The 20,464-nt window shown below is 46.4% G+C and overlaps 1 protein-coding gene across 1 annotated transcript in view; it reads left to right on the plus strand.

Annotated features, from left to right (window-relative positions):
• Positions 1-3,603: 3,603 nt before the first annotated feature.
• LOC128586054 (proto-oncogene Mas) overlaps positions 3,604-20,464 on the plus strand; it is a 45,616-nt gene continuing 28,755 nt past the window's right edge. Inside the window, exon 1 of the mRNA XM_053591582.1 lies at positions 3,604-3,704. The gene's annotated coding sequence lies outside the window, so the exon portion shown is untranslated. The remainder of the gene's footprint in view (positions 3,705-20,464) is intronic.

A 20,464-nucleotide genomic window follows, 5' to 3' on the forward strand; every position in this document is an offset into this window, starting at 1 on the left:
CATAGCAACTCTTGGGCTTAAGCGATCCTCTTGCCTCAGCCTCTGGAGCTACAGGCGCCGCCACAAAGCCTGCCTATTTTTAGAAATGGGGTCTGGTTCTAGCTCAGTCTGGTCTCGAACCACCTGCCTTGGCCTCCTAGAGTGCTGGGATTACAGGCTCTGCTGTGCTTTAAACACCCCTCTGTACGGGAGCTCCAAAGTGGCTATGATTTCCAAAGGTTTTGGAAGTGAGAACAGTTTTCCCATTGTTGGCCGTTTTCGTAGAGGGCAGCGCTAATTGCAGTGCATGCAGGGCAGCTGGCCCAGCAATGACCCAGGTTTGTGCGCTGCCTCTGCTTTCTGGGCACCAGAAACAAGGCTAGTGGGAGATCCGCTCACCTCTGGATTCTGCCACCAGACTCACTCATGGAGCGCGAGAAAGTTGAACGTCTTTGCCCTCTTCATCTACTGTGTAAGACAAGCAGTAATGCCAGAGACTCCAGGGAATACGGTGCAAACCATCAGTATTGGATCGTTACATGCAAGCACGGGAGTGCTGAGAGCTTAATTGTCGTTAGCATAACAACAGTGGTTCCAGAAAATATTAATTTATTAATATAATCTAACACACGTATTAGTAATTTTGAGCCAGATAGTTTGCAGTGTTCCTACTAGCACAGTGGTAGACACACGATAGATGCAGTCAGCGTCACGCTGGCATTCATTCAGTAGACAGATGGGTAGAGACGGAGGTGTCTAGATAGATGTTGATTCTTGTCCCCAGATAGCGTACAGTCTGCCAGGGAGGCCGTGCTAACACACACAACGAGCAGTAAATAATCAGTAAATAAATGCCTGGTACTGACTGTCAATCGATTCGGAGTACATTGAGAGATGACGGAAGACCAGAGTTACAGAAAGACAAAGACGACCCTATCTTACTTATGTGTGGACTCTAAAAAAGCCAAACTATATGGTATGTTCAGTGGCTTAAGGAAAGTCATAAATTTGTTTCTGAGCTTCCTGGCAGCCAAAGCAAAAAGGGAAAAATAGCCATAACAGTCATACTGATAGGCTCACAGTTATTTAGGAAATCTCTTAAAGAGGACACTGTGTGATACAGAGGATGACATCCTCAACTACATATCATTAACAAATGCAGCAGAAAGGTTATTATGGCAATTTCTTACAGTATTTCTCAGGGCAAGCCAATAGTATATACCATCACACGGCAACTTTGTAAAGGCAACTGGCAAGAGGATGAAACAATGCTTCCCGAATGATCAACGTGGAAGTGGCCTGATTTCACTCCAGAATGGAATCTGGAGCATCTTGAGACATAGATAGATGAGTCTTGTTCTTCTGGCAGTGATTTATAATTACTGTTGCTCACAATTGCATGATTGATGAAGATGGGATCCAGAGGGTACAAGGTTATATTCACAGTTGGGAGTCTGAAAGGAAGAATTCTGTGTTGTTTTGAAGACACCCTCTTTGGTCTATCAGCCAGGCAAAAGGCAGGTTAAGGTTCCCTTTTCCACATAGAGGAGCCAGGCCTAGGCCAAATTGTTCTTCAGAAAGGTCCTGGTTTGTTCTCCTATCAGGACTTTTTGTGAATGTCCTTCTCACTACTCTCTGGCTAGCTATATATCAACGTCACCATTTTATTTCTTTTAGTCTTTGCCATTTGTATAGGTTAAAATGACATTCTTTTGCTTTGATTTGCATTTTTTATTACTACCGGGTTCAAACTTTTTTATGTTTATGGACCACTTGTGTTTGTTTGTTTACGTGTATGATTACATGTATGGCACACGTAGGTTTATATATCACCTACCATGTCTTAAGCATTTATCTACTCATCTCAATGGTTTTCCAATTGATTTAATAGAGCATTCCATATTAAGGGCTGTAAACTCATTGTCATATTTATTAAAAATATGAGTCTCGGCAGCCGGATCCAGCGGGGGCTGCTGCTGACAAGTGCTCCTCCCCGGACAGCCGCAGTTAGTACCCACCGAGGTGGGCACCCCCCCAGTTCCTCTCCCCACACTGTGGCCTGGAAGAGGGGAAGATGGACAAGAGTGAATGGGGGTACCATGGTGAAGGCAGTAAGAGCTGGGTGGTGGCCCACGCACAGAACTCCTTCCTCTGAGGCTGCAGTGGGAGATTCCTGCTATGAGAAAAAGCTTGTGAGTATTGTCCTGGCATCACCCTGCTGGGGACTGCTTAACCACCAAAGTCTATGTGTAGCTTATTAGTTCCCTGGAAAATCAAGAGACCTTGCTTTCCTTTGGATGCCACAGGACTCTGTACGTGAAGTCTGGTGGTGCTGGTGTTGTGCTGCATTTTCTGAAGTTTCCTCCAAATAGGAAGAAGACCTCGGAAGAGATATTTCCGCACCTGCAGAACATAGTGGATTTTGGCAAAAATGTCGTGAAGGAATTTGTGGGGGAACTATGTTCATTGTGGGGAAGTTGTTCAGCTGCCTTTAGAGTTTGTCTGAAGATACAGTCCGAAAGACCAGAGTCCCGCTGTGACAAGGAGCTGGATGCCCTCAGTGAGCATGCTCTGTGCCTTCCCAGTTTCACCAGACTTCAGACCTACCGCTCTGCAGAGCACGGGCCTGTTCTTGTGTCGAGATTAAGAAGCGCGTTCTTTGAGTCCTGTGGCCCCTTCTCAGTTCCAGACACCCTCGGCTCCTAGAGACCCTACTTGCCTCCCTCTTTCCAGAGCTGTCACTTGCATCCTGATGCTCTGATTCCTTCCACGGGCCCCCAAACCACAGCCAAAATGTGGGTTTATTCCTTTTTTGAGTGATGTGACACCTGAGATAAAGCATAAGGTGTGTCGTCACTGCACGCGCCAGCACCTCAAGGTAGCAACTGGAAGGTGGAAGCAGGTAAGTAAATACTGTCCCCTCAGTATGCACTTTGCCTTGAAGAGTTTGCTGTAGGAGACATAGAACAACTTGAAGATATTTAAGAATGGTGAGATGATTTACAGCCGCAAAGATGCCTGGAGCCCTGTAGCTGGCTGGAGTGAGCTTGCGCACCACCTGAAGCGGTGCTTCCCTTCCATTGGCCTGGCCAGTGGGCCCGCTGCACAAGGGCTGTGATCCTGGAGCTGGTGCACGTCATCACCGGGGTGCTGCTTAGCGGCTCCGAAAGGCCGGGCAGGGACCCTGAGTCTGGGGTGGGGGCCTCAGGGCCCACAAGTCTGTGAAGCCAGCCCTTTCAGCAGGAGCCTAAATTACCAAGGAAAAAACACCCCACAGTGCTCAGGGTTGCAAAAGGGCTGTCTTCTGTACAAAACCCTCCAGGTGCAGATGTTAGACCTGATAGCGGAGAGCAGGCTCACGCCTCAAAGTCTCTCGACCCTAGAGGCAGGGGTGGAAACCTTTTCTAAGGGGCTTTTGGTTAGGGGAGGGGAATCCTTAATAGAAGCCGTATTTGACAAGAACCAACACCTGGTAAGGGGAGTCCTTGCGAGGAGAAGCTGGGATTTTACCATTATTACTGCCCTCTTTCAGCTGAGCTTCCTGTCTCAAAGGGGGAGTGTTGCAAGCCCTTAGCAAGATGGAGTTGGGGCATAACCGTTCCCTGCTGCACAGCGTGATCTGGAGGGGAGTATGGATGTCAGTTCTGAGCAGTCTGAACTCAGGGTGCCATGGAGGTGCCGAAACCATGGCTCTGCAAAGGAGCAGCAGGGAGCGCGAGACTCAGGTCAGGATGGACACCACTCGTGTGAGCCCTTCTTTTTTGCTTTACGATTTTAACTTTAGGGGCGGTAAGGCGTTCCTTCCCACTTGAAATCGCTGCTGTAGGACTGGAAGCAGAGCTGAGCCTCTCGGAGCTGCTGGGCTGAGTGGGGCGTGTGCCTCTGACAGCTCAGTGCTTTCCTGGCACTGTGGTGTTTCAGGCGGCTGAGGAGCACATTTTCCTTCCTCCCTGCCTGAATTTCTCCCTCAGTGTTTGCCTGAGACATGCTGGGTTTCAGGGCCCCATGCCCTTGCCTGCCCCCCTGCTGGGCTAAAGGCTCCAGAAGATGAACAACTTGGCTGGTGCCAAGAGGGATCTTGTTGGGGTCGCCAAAGTGTGCCCAGCTGCTATGAAAACCGTTGGGAATTTTGGCCTCGGTGTTTTACTCTATGGTAGGTTGTATAGACTGATGGTTTATATCATTGTTTTGAAGGACTAAAGAAAGGTTATTTATAAATTATATATATATAAATTAGCAAGACCATGGAATTATATGAAAATATTACATGAAAAATAAAGTAAAATATTTTGCTGATTATAGATTTTTGTGGGAAATTTTGTGATAACTTGAGAATTATACTTGTTCGAATAAAAAAATACATTTTTTAGGTTGAGTGTGGTGGCTCACGCCTATAATTCTAACACTCTGGGAGGCTGAGGCAGGTGGATTGCTTGAGCTCAGGAGTTTGAGACCAGCCTGAGCAAAAGTGAGACCTTGTCTCTAAAAGTAGCTGGGCATTGTGGAGGGTACTCCCAGCTACTCAGAAGGCTGAGGCAAAAGGATCACTTAAGCCCCAAAAGTTTGAGGTTGCTGTGAGCTATGATGCCACGGCATTCTACCCAGGGTGACTGAGTAAGACTCTGTCTCAAAATATGGTAGTGCCTGTAGCACAGTGGGTAGGGTGGTGGCCTACCCAGGGCAACAGCTTGAGGCTGTTGAGTCCTGTGGCCCCTGGCGGTTTCAAACCTGGCCTGGGCCAGCTAAAACAACAATGACAACTGCAACCAAAAAAATGGCTATGAGCTGTGACACTCTACCCAGGGTGATGCTTGAGACTCTGTCTTAAAAATATACTATATAAATATATATATATATAGCTTTTTTTTTTGAGACAGAGTCTCACTATGTTGCCTTCAGTAGAGTACTGTGGTGTCACAGCTCACAGCAACCTCAAACTCTTGGGCTTAAGCGATTCTTTTGCCTCAGCCACCCAAGTAGTTGGGACTACAGGCGCCCACCACAATGCCCAGCTATTTTTTTTTTGGTTGCAGTTGTCACTGTTGTTTAGCAGGCCTGGGCCAGACTGGAACCCGCCAACCTCGGTGTATGTGACTGGCGCCCTACTCACTGAGCTATGGGCAAAGGGCCATATATATGTATTTTCTAATTTCCATTTTATAATGCACACTTACTTGTTAGAACTGTCCAAACACTACCAAATCATAGAACATTTAGTGAAATTCCTGGTTAAGTGGAATTTAATTTAATAAGAAATTATTATGTAACCATCAGTTTGGAACACAAGATTATCCCAGTAAGAAAATGGGTAGATTGGTGAAATCTATAAATAAACCTGGAAAGTGCTTTGGATTCAGTTAGCTTAAAATAGTGTAGTCCATCAGAATTGCCTTGGGACTACAGAAAAATGTTTTCTTTGTAATAAAAAAAGAAAGCACCTCATTCCAAAAGAATTGGCAGCATTAAAAATCAGCTACTTAGCCATGAATTCAGGAACGATGGATGGTGAGTTGAAGATATTGTATAATAGCCATTTACCAAAAATTTCTAAGAGAAATATATAATTTTATTTTAGACATTTTTCAAAGAAAGTGTTTTTTATGTCTTGTATTGATATATATGTCTTGCATGGATATATACACGGATATACATGGATATATACTCCATATAAGCAAAAAGAAAGAAAAGTAAGAAAAAAATGAAGGAAGGCAGCTACTCGGGAGGCTGAGGCAAGAGGATGGCCTAAGCCCAAGAGCTGGAGGTTGCTGTGAGCTGTGATGCCACGGCACTCTACTGAGGGCAAAAAAGTAAGACTCTGTCTCTTAAAAAAAGAAAAAGTGAAGGATGAGAGAAAGAAAGGAAAAGAGGGAGGGAGGGAGGAAGAAGGGAGGACAGGAAGGAAGGAAGGAAAGAAGAGAAAAAAGGTGAAATTTTTCATGCCCAAGCTAAGCTACAGTGATTCTTTTTGAAGCTCCTCTCATTCTTATAGGATGACATTTCTATAGGATGCCTAGGATTTCTCATCTATCCCCCAACCCATCCCAGGAGAAGCTCTAATGTATAAACGATGAGACACCTCTGTAGGATAGTGCTATAGTGTTCTGTAAGTGTTAACATATACTCTGTGTCTCCAACAACAATTCCTATTCCTTTCTAGAAAAAAACTTTGTTTTCCCCTGTGTAATAGGGAGCACAAGATTTAAAAAGGAGACACCTGCCTGTAACCTTACTAAACCACTCTGAGCTCAGTGCTTTCACCTGCCACTGTGAATAACAATAGTGGCTGATAAGATCATTAAGAAGACTGCATGTGTGGAGCATACACCGTCGGGGCACAGCAAGTGTTCGGGTATGTTAGCGCTCACAGAGTCAGCAATGGCAAAGCGGACATGTGGACCAGGTAGACACGGGACAAGATAAAGTCTAAACTTCTCCAGCACTGAGAGATACACTTCTCTTAAGGACATCCTAGCTGAAGGGCATTGAGATTGGAGAGGGTTGTGCAGTGGTCTCAGCGGAGCCCGGCACTGGTTTTTCTTCAAAGACCTTTTTCAGTGCTTCTTTTAGGGACTTTCTTTTTTTCTTTCTCCTAAGACTGACTGCCACAAAATAGACGATTGGATTGGCGCTGCAGCTGATAGTGGACAACATGTTCAGATAAGGAAACAAGTACCATTCAGAGAAGTTGTAGGTGTTATAATAGGTCAAGATGAGCAGGACCTTCAAGGGCAGGGCAAAGACAAGGAACAAGACCACAGTGGTTGTGATGATGGCGTAGAGCTTGACTGGTTGCTGTGGCTTCCGGTTCTGGCACACTCGGATGAAGAGGATAGAATTAGACAGGACCATGAGAGGAACAAAGACAAGAGTCAAGACACATGAAAATATGTACACGTATTGGCAATCTTGGAATTCGTACTCATTTTCCAGAATACAGAAGATGTTTTCTAACCCAGACACAAGAACAGAAAGCGCCCACAGCAGGGTGCAGACCACAACAGATTGGTGCTTTGGGCGTTGACACCGGTACCAGATTGGATACATCACGGAGAGGTACCGCTCCACGCTGATGGTGGTGAGGAGGTGCAGACCTGTGTTGTAGCCAAAAAATATGAGGAAGATGATGCATTTCAGGAGGACGTCATTGTAGAAGTAGTCATTAAAGATGATAAACACCTGGAAGAGGAACTGGCAGAGGACGACCACGAAGTCGGCGAGGCAGAGGTGTAGAAGGTAGACAGTGAAGGCCGTTCTCTTGATGTAGAAGATGAGAAACGACATCAGAATTCCATTCCCAGTCACTCCCAGTGCACAGATGAACAGGAAAATGTAGGTGAAGCTGTATTGTTCTTTTGATTCTAATGGGGGCTGGGTTGTTTGATTCAGGGATTCATTTTTGTCACCGAGTGTGGATTCCAGAGGACTCACGGTCACTGGCAGTTGCGCCATTCTTAGGTAATCACCCGTTTCTCCTGTATACCTGTTGTCAGAAAAGGAAGATGGAGTTCATGGGTGTCATTTGCTCTGCATCTTGCCATGAGTTTAGTTTTCTAAGGATCCTTTAAATTGGCCGGGTGTGGTGGCTCACACCTGTAACCCTGGCACCCTGGAAGGCTGAGGTTGGCAGATCCCTTCAGCTCAGCAGTTCAAGACCACCCTGAGCAAGAGCGAGACCTTGTCTCAGCTAAAAATAGAAAAACGAGTCAGACATTGTGTTGGAAGCCTGTCGACCCAGATACTCGGGAGGCTGAGCAAGAGGATTGCTTGAGCCCAAAAGACTGAGGTTGCTGTGAGCTGTGATAACGCTGTAGCACTCTACCCGGCACTCTGTCTCAAAAAAAAAAAAAAAAAAAAGATCCTTCAAATGGTGGAGTGGGAGGGAGGATGTGAGACCAGGGAGGACCCTGCTGCGTTCTGTCCGTTCTTCCCTCTGGTCTGTCTCTCTCCCATCTCTCTGGCCAGGCCGACTGGAATCGCCATGTTTCCTCTGTTGGCTTCTGATTCCAGCCGCAGCTGCCGCCTCAGACCGGCATCTCTTCCTACCTGGTCCCACGGGAAGAACCACTGTCTTCCCAGTTTGTCCCCTGCTTTCCCTGAAGAGATTCCTCAGGGTTCTCCCCAGAACTAGACTCAGAATCAAGAAAAGGATCAAAAAGACAGCTATTAAAATGTACCAGTGAACAAAGCCAATGCCCGGAAGAAGCGGAGGAAGCAGCTAGCGTGCGCTTAGAACCCCGTCGCTTCTGTCCTCTGCTCTATCGTTGCACCTTCCCCGGGCTCTGGTTTTGACTTTATAATATCCACATGACCCTTGTAGGTTTATCCACCACCAGCAAACACTATCAGGAAGTGGGCCTGTCCACCCTCAGGTCCCCTGGGCTTAGCTGTTCGGACAACCAGCCATAAATGGGACAGATGGAAGGGAATGGGAGGGGGGGAGAAAGAGGATCCATTGGATTTGGGGTTCAAGGAGTGAAAGGCTACTCAGACATGCAGGCTGGCAGTGTCTCGGCCCAGGACAGCCTGTGGTCCCCAGATGACCCCAGTGTTGTCTCTTTTTGACTGTCACCGCTTCTCCCTCCTCCCTCAGTGTTCCTTGCTGCCCGAGTGATGGCCTGAGATGTGGGAGGGAGCTGGGCTCACGGAAGGGCTTATGGAGCAGGACCTTCCCAGGTTGTTCCTGGGGAGGCCTGATCCTGACCGCAAAAGACAGGCAGTTCTCTGTTTACAGATGGGTGGGCACTGTGCTGAGAGGCACTTGTCAATCCCCTCCTGGAAACTCAGAGCACATTTTCTAGAGGCTTTGCTAGGTTTCCCAGGACAACCCACGGACAACCTCCTAGTCACTGATGTGCAGTGGAGTCGTTCCTGTTGGGTGGGGGTGGGTGGATGTGCAACGGGGGAAACAGCCACAGCCAGGGCCTTGCCCCTGCCCCTCCCTCCCCACAGCCACCAGACACAGAGGCTGATGAGAATGTCCCCCCACCCTGGCTCCTGCACAGAGGGCAACCCTCCCTGGGCTCCTCTTCTCTCTAAAGCAGGCACTGGACCCTTGAGGCATGTCCTGTGGTTTAAACCCTAAGGCTTAGTGGGGAGATGGGGACAAGCTGGTAAGTTACACCCAGTAGCCGGCCCTGCTGTTCCCAAGTTCTGTTCCAGCTCAGGGCCTCAGGGAGCCGCCTCTGCTCCCCTTCCACCAGCTCATCCGTCCCTTCAGGCTGACAACCCAAACCCTCCATAGCACACGGCTCTCTGCTCCAGCTTCTTCTGCAGTTTTGGATAAAATGTATGGGTTTTCTTGATGATAAAAGTAATACAAATTAATTTTACAAACTTTGGAAAATGCAGAAGGAAGAACACGAAAAACATCAGTTTATCCACTTCACCATCCAAAGGGAATGCCCGTTAATATGTTGATGTATTTCTTGGGATCCACAGTATACGGATATAACTGCCTTTTAAATCTAACATTTTGTCATCAATATTTTACTGTCATTAAAAACTCCTCAAAAATGTTTGTTGATGACTACCTACTATAATGCTTTATATTTGTTTTTTTCTTTGTTTTGCAATTTTCCTATTGATAAATATCTGGGATGTTAATAATTTTCCACAAATAGCAGCCCAGAGGACTTCCTTGTATATAGATCTTTCTGGTATCACTGATCACTTCTCACAACAGATTACTTCAAGAAGAGTTACTCCTAGCACTCTGGGAGGCCGAGGCGGGTGGATTGCTTGAGCTGACGAGTTCGAGAACAGCCTGAACAAAAGTGAGACCCTGTCTCTACTAAAAATGATAAACTGAGGCAAGAGGATCTCTTGAGCCCAAGAGTTTGAGGTTGGTGTGAGCTATGATGCCACGGCACTCTACTAAAGGTGACAAAGTGAGATTCTGTCTCCAAAAAAAAAAAAAAAAAAAAGAAGAATTACTCATGTAGAAACTATGAGGGATTTCAAGATTCTGAAAGAGAAAAACCAGGGGGTTGTGAATATGGCTTTGGGGTGAGAGATTTGATTTTGAATCCTGGCTCTGTGCTATTCTCTGACCTCAGGCAAGTAATTAATCTTTAAACCTCAGTTTCCCTGTCTGTAAAATGGAGATAATGTAGATGTACTTCCCACAGTAAGTAGAAAATTAAAATCTCATTATTTACAATGCTTTTACTGTAAATGCTTGACAGAGTGCTTAATGAATGTCAGTCACCAACATGACCATCTTCAGAAAGTTGTGTTTCTAGAAGCTGTGTAGAAGAGGGCTGGGCAGTAGAGGCTTTCTCCATTCTGAGCATTATACTAAAACAAAACAGAAGGCCCACTTGGTAACCAAAAAATGATATCTGAAAGTTTTAACTGCATGTTTAATCATTAGGTGAGGTATATTTTTCATATGTCTTTTAGCATTTTGTATTCTTGCTGTGTAAATCATTCTGTTTTGAGCAAAGAACAGAAGAGTTTACACAAAGAGAAATACAAACTTTCTAGTGGAAATCAATGTTCTTCTTGACTTGTAGAGTGCGTCAATCTTTTTTGCATTCAGCCCTGTCTCTGCTGGGAGCCCCAGGCCTCTGAAGGGCCATTCCATTCTCTCCCCTCTCCACAAAGTCACCTGCCACCCCCCTGCCCAGAGGTAGGTTGAGAAGCAGAAACACATGTGTCTTTTCCACCAGGCCAAGAGCTTCAGGGGAGCTCCCGCAGCAGCCCCTGGACTACAGCTGCGCTTCCACAGAAGTGTGCACAAATAAGGAACGGTGCTCTCTGCAGAAAGTCACCCAGACTGACCTTCCTGCCTGGAGTGAGTGTGGTAGTAAACAAAAGCATGCTTGCTTGAATTTGCTAAGTCTTACCACTCCTGACAGTGAGAGCGAGCCTTGATTTAGAAGAAGCAGACAGATTTCTGAGAGTACAAATCGAATGAGAAATAAAACTAGGCTGAACACGTGCAGGGCGATTTCATTGATCTATGTCATGTAACTCTCAGAGACTCATGAGGTGACAGTCATCATCATTCGACGTGGGGCCCTGGCCTTGCAGCCTGTTGTCATCCTCTTTCCTGCGTGCGGGTGTTTGCTGGCTTTATCGCGTCCGCACCCTGCTCACACATACCCCTCTCTGCCTTCACCACTGCCTCTCACTGTCCAGAGAGTCTCAGCGAGGCGGGCACAGCAGGGAAGACACTTCAGGGAGAAGCCTCGTGCACCCTTGAAGTGGGATAGTTTGCAAAACCTTTTATGGAGATTCTGATACATTTCTGTTGTGGGAATGCAGGTGGTTACCTTTCTTTCCAAACTTACTCCCTCCCCATTTCTACTTTGCACCAGGTTGCCGGAAACACGTTATTTATTGACTTTTCCAAAGATTATCCTTAGCCTCCCTTCATGGCTCCAGTATCCAGCTAAGGAAAGGACCACAGCAGGGGTTAAATGTGAGAAGCTGTTATATTTTTATAACAATATTACAGTAGATAACTGTAAAAAATGAAGTCGTGCGGCATGTTATGACTTGTGCCGACACTCAGTGTGTGGACCAAGTGCTCTGCACGCCGTGCACACTCACTAGTGGGCAAGACAACAGGATGGATCAGACGTGACGTGAGGAGAGCAGTAAGGGGACCATTCAGTTTTCTTTATTTTTTTGAGACAGAATCTCATTATGTCACCCTCAGCAGAGTGCCGCGGCGTCACAGCTCAAACCCTTGGGCTTAAGTGATTCTCTTGCCTCAGCCTCCCAAGGAGCTGGGACTATAGGCAGTTGCCACAACACCTGGCTGTTTTTTGTCGTTGTTGCTCTTGCTGTTGTCATTGTTGTGTAGCTGGCCTAGGCTGGGTTTGAACCTGCCACCCTTGGTGCATGAGACCAGTGCCGCAACCACTGTACTATGGGCACAGAGCCAGACCATTCAGCTGTTAAAGATACTCTTAGGGGAGGCTCTGCAGCCCCAGCCCAAACAGAATGCTTCTGCTTTACAGCACCACGGGCAGAGGGTAGACGTCCTTCAAGCGAGCCCTTGGAACTTGGTATCCCTTTAGAGGGGGCTCTCCCTTCCCACCCAGCACAGCCCCTTTACAGAAGGACAGGGAAGAAGAGAGCTCGCAGCAAACCCCGGTCGCAGTGATCTTTCTGGGGGGTGGGGAATACTCACCATTGGAGGATTTGGTCTGCTTATGTGAAGCCACCTGGGTGATTCCTGGTCCTTCCCTCAGGGAGTGCTATTTCCACAGATCCTGAACCCTTACCCAGCAGACAAGAACAGCCAGGAGAAGATTCTTGAAGGCTTGCAGAGCCCACGTCAGTCTGGCAACAGCCAGTTCTCAGGGTCTTATTTTGGCCTCATCTGGCCAGTAGCTCTGAAGTCTTATTGGCAGCTCTGGAGGGAGGGGGAGGGGCAGTGGCCTCTAAGTCTATCAATCAATGGATGAAGAAACACTCAGTGCCTAGAGCAGTCGGCCTCAAGTCCTAGCCAGCCAGAAAACACCCAATTTGCCACCAATAGTGAGCTTAAGACTTTTCATCATTTCTGATTGTTATGAAGCCAAATTCTAAGTACCTGGTGCTGTTACTGCTGCCTCTGGATGCCTTTGAGCTTCCTAGTATGGTGCAGATGGGATGGCCAAACTTTAGGAACGAGGCTCCTAAGGTCACAAGAAGAGGTGGGCCCTGGGGGGTTGGCCAGGCCTACAGTATTCCAGACTCTTCTCTGGCCACTTCCCAGACAGACATCACTCTTCCCATCTCTCTATGGCTGCTGGTGGCCAAGACTCAGTCGTGTTGGGACACACAGGGAGGTGGGCTGCAGAAGGGGAGGGGAAGGAAGATCTCTGCTGGAGTCACCTGTCCTTTCTTGGGACTGGGGTAGCTGTCCTGTGGTCATGAGATGCCATGAGAAGGATGAAAGGAGACACTATGGAAAGACGGACAGAGACTGGGTCCCAGCCGTGCTGCTGGATGGCTCTGGCAATGCTGTCACCTCCAACCCTGTTTGTGCAATAAACTCCTCTTGAATGAGGAGGAGAGAAAACTCACTCAAGCCATTGTAGTCAGATAATGCCATGACCTCCTGCTGAAACCATTCTAAAAAATGATACATAGCACAAGTGGAAGACACCCCCCACGAGTTGCCACTTGTAATCCCCGCCCCTCAAATGCGGGCAGAACACGTAACATACTTCTAATCCCCAGAACGTGTCCATTCCAGGGACAGGGTGTCACTCCCTTCGTCAGGTTGCATTATATGACAAAGCTGATGAGATGCTATCTTAAGGGTCCCCAAGATCTGGTATGTAAGACACAGACATGGGAAAAACTCTTATAAAGGAAGAAGTTTATACCCACAGACCCATAAAAGCAGGAGGCAGGACGTGCTACTAGGACTACGTGGCAAGCCCTGAGGTGGTTCAGGAGGCAGAAGGAGGGGACTGCAGCATATGCCTTCCTGGGATTTCCTTGGGAAGGAGTGGGCAAGGCAGGGACAGCAGGCTGGGATTGGCTGGCTTGAATAATTTCGGGGGCTCTGGCATAGGGGCTGTCCCTGGCCCGTACCTTGCTCTGGGCTAATTAAGGCAGGTGGATAGTGGCCCAGCATGAGAGCCCAGTGAAGGAGGGAGGGAGGTGGCTGCAGGCATAAGCTCTGGATTATTTTGCATTTGAAAGGCGCGCTCTGGGGTGGGTTTGTTTAGTTACCCGGGGTTAGCAAGGCCCCAGATGTCAAAGCATCAGAAGACAGGGAATACAGGTGTGGTTATGGCCAGACACAATGAGTCGCACCTGTAACCCCAGTACTCTAGGAGGCCAAGGTGGAAGGATTGCTTGAGATCAAGAGTTGGAAAACAGCCTGAGCAAGAGCAAGACCCCATATCTACTAAACATAGAAAAACTAGCCAGGCATTGTGGTGGGTACCTGTAGTCCCAGATACTTGGGAGGCTGAGGCAGGAGGATTGCTCGAGCCCAAGCGTTTGAGGTTGCTGTGAGCTAGGCCGAGGCCACGAGCAACACAGTGGGACTCTGTTCAAAAAAAAAAAAAAAAAGATATGGCTAATTGGGTGGTTCCTGTGGCTCAAAGGGGTAGGGCGCCAGCCCCATAGGCTGGAAGTGGTGGGTTCAAACCCAGCCCCAGCCAAAAACTGCAAAAAAAAAAAAAAAAAAAAAAGATATGGCTAATGCAGATGCCACTCACATGATTATGGGACATCAGAGGAGACTGTGAAGCCCCTGATGTCCCTGGAGAAGCAAGCGGCTGTGCTGGGACCTCTCCAGGGAGGGGCCACTGCAGGGGATTTATTTCACTTAACATAATTTTCTCCAGGCTCATCCATGTTTCTGTGAACGACTAGACTTCATCCTTTTTCATGTCTGTGTAACATGTTGTTTTCATCCATTCTCTGGACATGCACAGTTAGGTTGATTCCATATCTTGGCTATTGTGAATAGTGCTGCAATAAATATGGGGGTGCAGACATCTCTTTTACATACTGACTTTTTCGGGGGAAACAAGTAGTAGTGAGATTGCTGGATTTTATGGTTGTTCTATTTTTAGTTTTTCCAGAAACCTCCACACTGTTTTCTATAATGGCTATACAAATTTACATTCTCACCAATGGTGAGTTCTTTTCTCTGCATCCTCACCAACATTGGTGAATTTCAGTCTTTTTTATAATAGCCATTCTAAATTAGGCTCTCACAAGGTAGGGGTAAGGTGATACCTCATTGTGGTTTTGATTTTAATTTCCCTGATTCATATACCCATCGGCCACTTGTATGTCTTTATATGAGAAATGTTTATTCAGATACTTTTCCCACTTTTTAATAAGTTTATTTTTATTTATTTATTTATTTTGCTTTCTTTCTTTCTTTCTTTTTTTTTTTTAAGACAGAGCCTCAAGTTGTCGCCCTGGGTAGAGTGCTGTGGCATCACAACTCATAGCAACCTCAACTCTTGGGCTTAAGCAATTCTCTTGCCTCAGCCTCCGGAGTAGCTGGGACTACAGGCGCCCACCACGCCTGGCTATTTTTTGGTCGGAGCCAGCAGCAGGCTTGGGCTGGATTCGAACCCACCAGCTCATGTGTATGTGGCTGGCACCTTAGCCACTTGAGCCACAGGCACCGAGCCTTTTTTGCTTTCTTGTACAAAATCAGAATTCAAAAAAAGCCCATATGTAGTGTTTGGTGGTTCAGTCTTAAGCAGTGGTGGTGTATTTCTAAGCCCTTTTAAGATTTAACTATTTTTTTTTTATTTTATTAAATCATAGCTGTGTACAATAATGCAATCATGAGGTACAATGTGCTGGTTCCATATACGGTCTGAAATATTTTCACCAAACTGGTTAACATAACCTTCATGGAATTTTCTTAATTGTTGTGTTCAAACCCTTATACTCTACACTTAGTAAACTTCACCTGCACCCTCCAAGATGCACCCTAGGTGTGGACCCACCAATCACCCTCCCTCCACCCTGCCTCCCCCTCCCCTCCCCTCCCTGGCCCCCTTCCCCGTATTCTTGCACTGAGATTGGGTTGTAGCCTTTATATGAAAGCTATAAATTAATTTCATATTAGGGCTGAGTACATTGGGTACTTTTTCTTCCATTCTTGGGATACCTTGCTAAGAAGAATATTTTCCAGCTCCATCCATGTAAACATGAAAGAGGAATAGTCTCCATCTTTCTTTATGGCTGCATAATATTCCATGGCGTACAAATACCACAATTTATTAATCCATTCATGAGTCGATGGGCACTTGGGTTTTTTCCATGACTTAGCAATTATGAATTGGGCTGCAATAAACATTCTGGTACAAATATCTTTGTTATAATGTGATTTTTGGTTTTCTGGATATATAGGATCAAATGGCAGATCTATTTTTAGATCTCTAAGTATTCTCCAAACATCTTTCCAAAAGGACCGAAAGGACCGTATTAGTTTGCATTCCCACCAGCAAGATTGAACTATTTTTATTCTACCCTCATAGTTTTGTTGGTGTAGTGGTTGCCCTCATAGGATCCATTTGAACTTCCTCCTTCTTGACAGAATCACAATGTTGTTGTTCTCCCTCCCCCACCCCCACCGAACAGGGTCCCACTCTGTTGCCCTGGCTAGAGTGCCATGGCCTCAGCCTAGTTCACAGCAACCTCAAACTCCTGGGCTCAATTGATCCTCCTGCTTCAGCCTCTTGAGTAGCTGAGACTACAGGTACCCCTACAATGCCAGGCTAATTTTTGTATTTTTAGTAGAGATGAGGTCTCACTCTTGCTCAGGCTGGTCTTGAGCTCCTGAGGTCAAGCAGTCCTCCCACCTTGGTCTACCAGAGTGCTGAGATTACAGGCATGATTCACTGTGCCCCGGCCCAGAATTTTGATTTTACTTGGATATCTACCTGTCCCTCTACAGTAGTGCTTCTCAACCTGTGGGCTGCGACCCACAGGAACTGTACCAAAGGTTCGCGGCATTAGGAAGGCTGAGAACCACTGCTCTACAGCCTGTGCCTCAAGAGAGGCCAATTTCAGAGGTGAGCATGATTAATCTGAGTGCATCCCCGCCTCTAGACAGATTGGTTCGAGTGTGAGCCTGTCACTTCACCCTGGCTGTAAAACCTAAGGGCATGTCTGTGGAAGTGTTTGCGGGAAACATCCTTGATCCTAAAAGACAATCCCCCAAAGATGTTTGGGGGTGTTATCAGTCTGGATGATGCACCCAGAAAAGCCTCTTTCTCCTGGGACCCACCTCAGAATTAGCTCAACACTGAAGACCCCCAAGTAGAGAAGGAGAGAACTTGGTCCAGGCACACCCAGGCAGTTCTATCTTCGGTTGCTATAGCAGTAAAATGTATCTGTTATTTTTTAAAAAATGGTTTAAATGGTGGCTTCTGTTATTTGCAGCTGAAACAACCTTATGGATAGAGCTGGGTATAGAATTCTAGGTTGAAAATAATTTTTCATTAGAATTCCAATAACATTTCTCCAATGCTTGCTTTAAAAATTATACTTTTATTTTGAAATATTTATAGATTAACAGGAAATTGCAAAATTAGTGCAGAGAGGTCCCAGGTACCCTCACCCAGTTTCCCTCATTTTATACGACTATAGTTCAATTTCACACTAGCAAAGGGACATGTGCTTTATCATGCTGAGTACAGTTGTTGAAAAATTAATGCTGTTGTGAGTCCTTTTATTTTTTTTTTTAGATAACCTTATTTTTCTCTGTGGCAGTTTTCAGACTCTTCTTCTTAGCCCTGATATTCTGAAATTTCCTGATGACCTGCCTTGGTGTGGTCCTTTTTCATTCATAGTTCTGGACATTCAGTGGGTCCTTTCAGTCCAGAGACTTGTAGCTTTTGGTTCTGGGAAATGTTGCAGCATTATTGATATTTATTTGACAATTTCATGCCCTCTGTCTTCTGTCTTCTTTTCTGAAGCTATTTGGGTGTTTTGCCTCCCAGACTGCTCCTCTGGTAATGCTCTCCTTTGTTTTCTTTCTTTCTTTCCTTTCTTTCTTTCTCTTTCTTTCACAGAGTCTCACGACATCACCCTTGGTAGAGTGCTATGGTGTCACAGCTCACAGCAACCTCCAACTCTTGGACTTAAGCGAATCTCTTTCTTCAGCCTCCCAAGTAGCTGGGACTACAGGTCCCCACCATAATGCCCAGCCGTAACCACTGTGCTCTGAGCACTACGCCTCTTTTGTTTTCTATTTTCTGTTTTTGCCACTTTGTTTTTTTCTGCCCTTGACATTGCCTCTGTCCTGTCCCTCCCGGCTCTAGCTCCTTATTCTCTTCCCAGAGGGTCCTCAGGATCGGCCACATGTTAGTTTTTGCCTTTGGCTAACAGATCTCCCTGAATGTAGCAGTGTAAAGCAACACGCATGTATTATTGCTCAGCTTCCATGGGTTGCAGTCGAGTTGCAGGTGGCTGGGTCCTCTGCTGAGTCTCACCCAGCTGACATCAAGGCATCGGCTGGGGCTGGGGTCCTTTTCCCAGTTCATTCAGGTCCTTGCAGTTGTGGGGCTGAGGTTCTGGGCTCCCAGGGGCTGCCCTGCCTTTATGGACACGTGGCCCTCCCTACTGGGTAGTCTGCTTCTCAAGGCCAGCAGGTGCGGGAAAGCATCTGCTGTGCTTCTCCTCTCTTACCTCTTACGTCCCTTTTCACTAACTCGAAGTCATCTGATAGGGGACCACAACCTGGGGGCAGATAGGAAGCTGGGGCCGCCTTAGAGTTCTGCCTCCCGGGGGCCTGTTCTGCACACACCTCTCATGACAGCCTCTTGCTCCACTGAGGGAACGGTCACTCCCCACATCTTTTTCCTATGTCTTGTCCGCTTGTGGTAGGTCTCTTGTTCTTTCTGTCCTTTTAACTCATAGTGGGATCTTGGGGGATCATAAATGTATGTGGTCAGTTTACAATGTTTAACTCAAAGTTATAGAGCATTTAATTCTTGAAGGGTGTGGATTCATTCTTAATTAGCAGTGCAGAGTGTTTTAGTGCCGTAGACTCTAAATCTGAGGATTTAGGGCTGACCAGTCTGCTAAACTTTTATAAGAAAAACCTACCTGAAAAAAACCTTAAGTCACCACTAGGTGGCACCAAAAAGTAAGAAACTCCAAGGGGCTTCTCAGCGTCTGCTGGTGGAAGAGAACTCCATTTTCCCAAGTGGAAGGGAGGGATGCTATTTTTTGAAACATGTTTTGATAATTTTGTTCTCAAAAGAGCTTGCTACAGAGTCCCTCTACCCTGAGGCTCTGGCGCCTTAGAAGCAGGGCCCGCTGCTTGGGACAGACATCGCTGCCTGGCTGAGCCTAACAGCTAACTGCACAGACAGTTGGAGGAGCGGTGTTCTGGGAACTTCTAAGGCTCCGTCCAGCCTGCAGGACTAATGCATGCACTGTTTATTTAACACAGACTGTGGAGATTTGGGACTGATGCAGGGGATAACGCCCCAGAGTGGGAAAATTATGTTTCCTTCTGCTTCACACGCTTCACATCTGACACCAGAGATGTGAGGTTTTCCCACTCCAACCTGTCATCCTAAATAATAAATAGAGACTCATTAGAAGAAAAGGTGTTTATTTAAGAATAAAGTATTGCAATGGGAAATGTGTGCCACAATAAACTATGTGCATGTTCAGGGAGGTAAAGGAATGTAGGTTTTTTTAAAAAATGAGTAGGCTTACATGACTGCTCTGCAATAATTATTATCCTTGGCTACTGCTATAGTCTGGATTTTTGTCCCTGCAAACCTCATGTTGAAATTCAATTCCTGGGAGTGCTGCATGCGGGTCTTCAGGGGAGGTGTCTGGGTCTTGGGGGCAGGTCTCTCATGAATGGCATGGTGCCTATTCTTCTGGTAGTGGGTGAGTTCTCTCTCTGTTACTTTCTGTGAGAGCTGGTTGTCACAAATAGCCTGGTGCCTCCCCTGCAGTCCAGAATGGCGTCCCTGTCTCTGTTTAAACAAACAAACAAACAAACAAACAAACAAAACTGCCCGTTTACCTAAAAGAGACTACTTAAACTAGAAAAGGCTGAGTGATATTAGGGCGCTGAGATTGTGTTTCCAGAATAAAGTGTACATGGGAGTTTAAGAGCAAATGAGCTCTGTTCTAGCAAATTAAGGACAGGTGTATCCCTGCATATCTGAGTCAGAGTGAATCGACCTCCACCTGCTGCACTGCACGTTACACACCCATCCGGGCTGCTTGGGCCTCAGAAGTCTGGTACCTCCCTGAGTGACCTCTTGCCCTTCAGCACTGCTCAGGTGAGCTGTGTGCTGCTTGTGGAATGGAGTTGATGGGAAGGAATTTTGTGTCCCTCCAAAATTTGCATCTACCCAGAACCTCACAATGTGAGCTTATATGGAAATAAGATCTTTGCAAATGTGAGTAAGGGTCCCCCTGAGATTATACTGGATGAGGATGGACTCTAAATTCAGTGGGGAGAGTCTTAAAAAACACTGCGGAGGACACACGGAGGGACACGAGGAAAGAGGCCATGAAGATGGGGACAGAGGTTGGGCTGATACTGCCCCAAGCCAAGGAAGGCCAGGAGCCACCCAAGGACAGAAGAGGCAAGAAGGATCCCTCCCTAAAGCCTTTGGAGAAACCAAGTCCCACTGGTGGCTTAGTTTTAGACTTCGGGCCTTCAGAACAATGAGAGAAAAAAACCTCTGTTATCTAAAGCCACCTAGTTTGTGATGATTTATTATGGCAGCCCCAGGAAGCAATTATGCTTCTCTAAAATAATCTTGGCAATAAGGACAGACCTACTCTTAGCATTGTGGGATCTGGAATAAAAGTATATTTCCTCCACGTCTAAATACTTAAAAGTTATAAAACAAGCTGTTCTTTACCCCCATTAAGACAACTATTTTTTTTAAAAAAACACCATAATACTTAAAATAACAAGTGCTGGCAAAGATGTGGTGAAATTGAAACTCCTCTGTGTTGCTGGTGGGAATGTAAAATGATGCAGCCACAGTGGGAAACAGTTTGGCCGTTTCCC

This window comes from Nycticebus coucang, chromosome 5, assembly GCF_027406575.1.
Source record: "Nycticebus coucang isolate mNycCou1 chromosome 5, mNycCou1.pri, whole genome shotgun sequence".
Classification (NCBI taxonomy): domain Eukaryota; kingdom Metazoa; phylum Chordata; class Mammalia; order Primates; family Lorisidae; genus Nycticebus; species Nycticebus coucang.